General features: G+C 45.5%; 2 non-coding genes across 2 annotated transcripts; both read left to right on the top strand.

The window, feature by feature from the left end:
• Positions 1-4,329: 4,329 nt before the first annotated feature.
• Trnae-uuc (transfer RNA glutamic acid (anticodon UUC)) lies at positions 4,330-4,401 on the top strand. Its single transcript has one exon. It is a non-coding gene; the product is annotated as a tRNA-Glu (tRNA).
• A 6-nt stretch (positions 4,402-4,407) lies between these two features.
• Positions 4,408-4,479, top strand: Trnaq-cug (transfer RNA glutamine (anticodon CUG)). Its single transcript has one exon. It is a non-coding gene; the product is annotated as a tRNA-Gln (tRNA).
• Positions 4,480-6,873: the final 2,394 nt, after the last annotated feature.

The raw sequence follows: 6,873 nt of genomic DNA, 5'->3' as shown, positions 1-6,873 counted from the left end.
AATGCTATCAAATATACTTTAAAAGTGGAAATTAGGATTCCCCATTTTTTAAATCTCAAGTTCTCTTTGAGCAGTAACCAAAAGACACAACGGCACTGTATACAAGAAAAAGTTACGTTAATTTTGAGAACTGCGAGTGTTTGTGTCTCAGTGCTGTTTGTATATAACTGCCCATTCAAACTATAAGTGGAAGATATGGATGTATTGTTGATGGTGTCCCTGAAGGCCTTCACAAGCGGACACGGATGCATGCGCATTAACAAGACATTAAAAACTTTACGCGATTTTAAACACCATGTAGAGAAACCATGAAGAATATTCCATGATATGTTGCCTCGTATTATGCGTTATAACTTAAGTTATTCTAAACGTAAAAGATAATTGGGATAGATGGGCAGTGCCTAACGCAAACTGATAGCATATACGGACAACTTTACATTAAATTGAGGGAAATAATTAGAAGAGAACATGATGGGCCTTGGGAACTGCAGACTACGCAAAATATTTCATGGTTGTGTCTGGGGAGTGGCAAAATATCTTCAGACGCAAGGTAGGGTACCGAACTGGAAAACTAGAAATCACATTTTTGAAGCCTCGGAACTGGTTCGGAACGGTTCCTTCGATTCGTTCCGGTTCAGGTTCAGTTCCAAAATGGCGGAAAAAATACGGTTCCGGTTCAGTTCCAGTTCCGGGCAAAAATTCGGGTTCGGTTCCGGTTTTCGGTTCGGTTCCGGTTCCGGTTCGACACCCTGGTTTCTTCCGCCTCAACCGCGGAGCTGGCCTCATGTTAGCGGTAACGCCCATGCCTACAGCAAGGGCCTTAGCTGACGCCAAAGGCTTTTTGTATCCGTCACCTCGCTAGTTTCGATAGTCACCTCGATAGCTGGTCACTTGCGACAATGTCGGTTGTGTTGTATTGCATGGCCTTGCTTGCGGTGTTGATTTGACACACGATGTCATACCAAGCTAGAATGGCTTGAGGTCTGTGAGCTGTTCGGCTATGCTTCGTGATTCGTGCCTCACACTGGCCCCGTGACTTCTGAGACTTGAGCTGCACTTCAAGAAGTGTGTCGCGAGCTCCGCTGTCTATACTAACGGACGGGCTCCAGGATTTCAATCCTGCGCTCCCAGCGGGTGTCGCGAAGAGGTTGTAACGGGAGTCATTGTTTGCGCTTTCTGAGTATCACCCGTCCGTCTTCGAAAAAACTACTGCGTTTATTTCTACGTAGAATACCCGTAAAATAACGGTTTTTTGTATAGTACAATGTACGCGTGCCTCTGCATTGGTTAAGCGTGCTGCGCACAGGGCCAGACAGGCAAGGAAACTGGGCGAAATTCAGAAGTGGGGGTCTTAGCAATGTACCCGGTAACAATACTAGCAACAAAACCGGTTTTTACACAAAACATCAATTTAATTTCGTGGGTCACTTTTTTTTACCTTAAGTAGAGTTTACTTTTCTGGCCGGTAACTTCGCGACAAGGTGCCCTTTTAGCCTAAGTTTTGTTCTTGAAACGCGCGTTAAGGCACCGATGACTGTCGTAAGGCAAAAGTTATACTTGAGTTAGGTTTGTGAATACGGCAGCCGCGTCCCGAAGCCTCGTCAGGCAGTTTCTGGAACAGCCTCTTCGCAGCCTTATTTTGTGTGAGAAATTGTTGGTGCAAGTTTTAATGTGGGATGATTTGGGCACGCGTACGCGCTTTGTCGCTAACTTCAAACTGCACCGCCGAAGTATATTTCTTCATATGAAGGGGACTGGTGGAGAGGAGAGGGAAGTGGGTGGGGGGGAGGCTTTCAGTGCAGGTCGGCGCACCCTTCTCGCTGGTGCCCTGTGCGACCGCACTGCTCGCACACCCCTCAAACTGGCACTGCCAAACAGTAAGCCTAAGCAGACATTGTTAGGCTTAACGTCACGCTTTGAAGTGTAAAGTCGTCAACCAGTACCACTGAAAAAAGTACTCATTGTACGCCAAGCTGTGGGCACCGTTGAAGTCGTAAGACCACATGACAGAGCGTTAGGCCTAACTGGCGGATATATGCATGCGCATCTGTAAACATCTGTTGTTGTTGTCGTTGTAGCCTGCCCTGCTGAGGCTGCACGCGGTCGACCAGCCCACCAAAAGCAGCGGCTACCGGGAACGCTCCCTTGCAGCCAAGCTGCACACGGTGGCCCCGACTGCTGAGGTTAGTAGAGAGAGAGAGAGAGAGAGAGAGAGAGAGAGAGAGAGAGAGAGAGAGAGAGAGAGAGAGAGAGAGAGAGAGAGAGAGAGAGAGAGAGAGTAAACTTTACTACGAGCATCGGAGTGGGGTCCTCCGTCCAGTACTCCATTCGAGCTCCTGCTGCAATGACCCTTTCCACCAACCTACACACGAAGTATGCTCGAGTCCGTCAATGCAATGCAATTAAACAGCGACAGAAGTTTGACAAATTCACTTCAGTGTCCCTTTAAAATAAGAGCATAAACTATGTTTCCATGCCTTTCTGATCATGTTCGTGCGATATTTTTTCGTTGATAGATAAGAAAGAAAACCCCGGTAGGACCCCGGATAGTGTTTGTTCAAATAAACAAATTTGTGATTACAAGTTCCCACGACCTCTGTCCGACCCCCCTGGATGGCGTATCGGTAGGAAAAAATCCATCTTTTAGTTTTTTCTTGCTTTATTTTTGGTTCAGTAAACGTATTACTCATCTCCCTGCTAAGAGAACACACACAAAAAACCCCGGACCATCTACATTAATGCGAAACATGTGAAGGGGCGAAGCATGCAGTGTATTCAATATTCAAATATTGTAAGTCTCTCTCTCTTGTCACACTGCGCGCGCTGATTGGCCACGGAGAAGCGCCGGTGGGAGGAGCAATTACGTACTTGCTGAGGCGGTGGCGTCCTCTCTTGCGTTGAACCAGATTTTAGCGCGCGCGACTTCAATGAAAACAACACTTAAATTGCCAGAACTTTTTTTCCGTCGTAGATGCCTTTCACTTTTTCATAAAATATACCACCACAACTCTTTGTTGAAAGAACAGCTTATCACCCAACCGTCATACATTTCATCTCGCGTTGACCACCGTTTTAAAGTTGGTGTGCCGTATTCCCGCACTAAACTTTGTAGCAATTCATTCATCCCAAGCACAAGCAAAGAATGGAACTACTTTCCCGCCACCGTAGCCGCCATCCTTGATACCAACACGTTCAAAACCATCATTCATGAAACGCCGTGTTGAAAGATTTCTTTGTATCTCGCACATTTATTTTGTGTTTATTCACCCACTCCTTTCTGTAATGTCTTCGGGCCTTGAAAGTATGTTAAATAAATAAATAAATAAATAAATAAATAAATAAATAAATAAATAAATAAATAAATAAATAAATAAATAAATAAATAAATAAATAAATAAAATGAGACCGACTGGCTATAAGTTGTCTTCGTGTCACACGCTGCAGCATGCTAAGAAGCATGCTTTACAGGAGAAAACCTGGCGTTTGAAACCGATTTAGAGACAAAATCTGACAAATTTCTCTATTAAATCCTGATTATTCCTGTATTGTAAATTATTTTAAACCACGTTAGTTCATTTTGAAGCAGTTTTAACCATTATACAGTCGTTTTTTACTATCGTTTGACAACTTGATTTACCGTAATAGAATGCTGTTGGGCGAGTCGATCCATGGCTTCAAAAAATTAAAAAGAGCGCAATCGACGAGCACAGCGAAACACAGTAGACTGGAGAGCGGTCGTCCGGTCTACTGTTTTTCTTCATACTCGTTCATTGAGCTCTTTTTAATTTTTTTTATTTGACACGAGACGACGACAGGAGACGCCGACAGTCCGGCCTCTAAGGTGCTTCGCCCCTAAAATGACTGACGATTACGATACTTGCCAATGCGGAATTTGAGCGCAGCTGTTTAGCTGGTTCGATTGTGCGAAAATTCCAGACACCTCTATATGGTTACAGGTCACTTTTATTCTTCCTATATCACTTCTTTATTGCAGCGGCAGAAGCATTTTCTTCATCTCAGTGATCGAGTCACCGTCGAACGCACGACGGCACGCGTTACTTAGCCGTTATCTCGCAGGGCGTCGCCACCCCCGAACATGTCTCGCGTGGCCTCGGCAATACCGCCCCCCCTTTTACACTTTTGCCATACTTTCCTCCTCCGCATTCCTGCTCGCTCTATATCGTCCCTATTCGGTGTCCTCTCCGTTCACTTGGTTCGTCAATGGATGAGGCTGACGGCGACGCGAAACCACAGGAGCGGACGTTAAAAAGCTGCGCTTTAAAATAAATTTTCCCGCCTTTGCAACAGCTCCAAAGACGGAAAAGCGTCTCCGGCGTGGTCTAGTGGCTAGGATATCTGGCTTTCACCCAGAAGGCCCGGGTTCGATTCCCGGCGTCGGAAGTGTTCGGTCTCATGGTGTAATGGTTAGCACTCTGGACTCTGAATCCAGCGATCCGAGTTCAAATCTCGGTGAGACCTGAACTTTTTTTTTTATTGCTTCCCGCGCTGAAGCTAAACGACGCGCGTGGTAGTGGAGGGTTAATTTTGAGCGCCTGGGGATCTTTAACAGCGCAGGAAATAATTTTATTGAAGCAGCACAAATTCTTGAGAATTGGCCAAACGAAGAAAACAGAAGTGCTCTTTAACTACAAGTAAAAGCGACATGAAGATGAAAACGAGGCGAAATTTGTTTATATATATAAGGCGTAAAAAAACTACGATGGTACAATAAATACATGTGAGTTTGTATGAGCAATATTACTGGTTTTATTGGCCAATTGCAGTGTACTACTTTCTTTCTGCACCTTGCGAAAAAAAGGGCTCCAGGTTAGCTCAGCTAACCCTGGATATGCAGAGCGAAAGCCTGGCTTAGCCTTGTTAAGTCTTGGTTCACTTAATTAACCATTGATTTAGCTGTACGTGTCGAGCGCTTCCTGCAGGGGCGCCACTGATATCTCCCGAGCGGCCCGTTTCGAAAGTAGTCGCGGGAGTCCCTGGCCCGGTCACCACTCTCGCCGCTGCTTTTGCGACACGTACACGTCTGAGATTTACCGTTTGTATAAGTTGGAAATACATATTTATGTGGAGCAGTCACTTTGTTCGCAAATGTGGTGTATTCACGAGAGTGTAAATGTTTCTGACGCGATCTTAGTGCGGTCCATTCGGTCCGTATAAGCACCCAGCGTGTGTCACAGGCCGGCGTCGCGAAACCGGCATATGCATGGAGCTGATTGTAATTCCACAGCCCGGAAATTTACTAACAGTGTCTCCATAAGCAGTGTTTCTTCAGATGGTCATGCTGCGACTATACACTACGATGTAAATCGGTTTTGTGAGCTCACATAATCTAGCGGAGCACACACACCTGACAAGTTACGCTCCATACCTCAGATATTGATCACTACCCTTGACAAGCCAGTGTGCATAAATTTCACGAACATTCTACAAAATCAGTGCCATGAATAATGCAAAATCCTATGCGGGCATCGGAACACGACAACAAATGTAATGCTGGGTCGCCTTGTCGCGAGGTGAGCGCTCGAAATAGATCATCTGCTACATGTCTTCCGCGAGCAGCGCGGAGACAGGCTTATATAGTAATCTGCACCCGCGACTAAACGCGCTTCTTGGAAACATCGCCATACGGCACTGGGAGCCTGCAGTCTAGCACAAACTGATATAAGCTAGCGGGCCTTATCAGATACCACAACCTTCCAAAGACACCTTTTAACGTTGTGAATTAACTGTATACTTCAAAAAATGCGTCTGCCGATCGAGTGATCAGATGTTCATTAAAATCGAAAAACAAAAGGAAAGTGAACGTGCAGCATATGTGTGATTACTAAAACATTCATTCTTTGCAATTTCGCTCCCCCCCCCCCATGTCTTGCGCAATATCAGTGCATTTCGCATCTAGTTGGTCCAGTGAGTCCTACCTTGCTTACGTTTCGACAAGCGTCTTTAGCACTTGCAAAGCTGCACTGGGTTTTTTCATTCCCGTACGAACTGTTCTGTTTATCTTCCAGAATTGGCAGACCATTTATCTACGACGTATGCATTCGATACAAAGCCGCATTAGTTGCTCACGCTGCAAAACGAAACCGGTCTACCCCCAGCAAACCACGAAAGTCCATGCATAGGATATCCACAAATGGTCACAATATCCAATGTCATTTCAGGACCTTCAGTTGATGTCCATACAATGTTTCACCCAAGATCATCTGCCTATGACTATATAAACTGCTCGGCTTTCGAAGCCTCTGGGCTATGCCACGAACAACGGTGTTACCCCGGGATGCCACCTTGGTGCTCTATATATTTGGGTCGAGCGAGCGAGCTAGGACGACAAGGCGACCACCTAAAGTGTTCTGCACTTAAAAAACAAGATAAAGAAAATGACTCTGCCTCGCACTGTCGTAAGCAGCGCCAAGCGCAACAAAAGCAAACCACAGAGCGTTTGGCACTGTTGGCTAGAGCGGTACTTGATTGCTGCCCACACGAGTGACGCCACTGCCATGGACTGCTACGGGACCTTGCCAATTCGCATGTACCATGCATAAACAAATATTGCACATTTTTTGTTGCATATTCAGCTGGAGCACTGCAACGCAGCTAGAAAGAACAGCCTGAAAAGCTGAAAAGAAAGCACCCAAAAGACGATTAAACTACGAATGCTATGCACTACATGTGGGTTCCTGAGAAGCACCTGTACAATTCACCAGCCTAACATTCATTCCTTAGGGTAGGTCCTTGGCCAAACTTAGCAGGTCTTTACTTAGTGTTGAGAAGATTTTTGTTGCCCAAGGATGGCTCTAAAACAGCAACTTCTCTCATAGTGTATCCACACCATTCATCATAAAGCACAGAAAGTGT

Source organism: Haemaphysalis longicornis, unplaced genomic scaffold (genome assembly GCF_048455015.1).
Source record: "Haemaphysalis longicornis isolate Haplotype H1 unplaced genomic scaffold, Haemaphysalis longicornis Haplotype H1 scaffold_10, whole genome shotgun sequence".
Classification (NCBI taxonomy): Eukaryota; Metazoa; Arthropoda; class Arachnida; order Ixodida; family Ixodidae; genus Haemaphysalis; species Haemaphysalis longicornis.
This window is presented reverse-complemented; position numbering and strand designations above follow the sequence as displayed.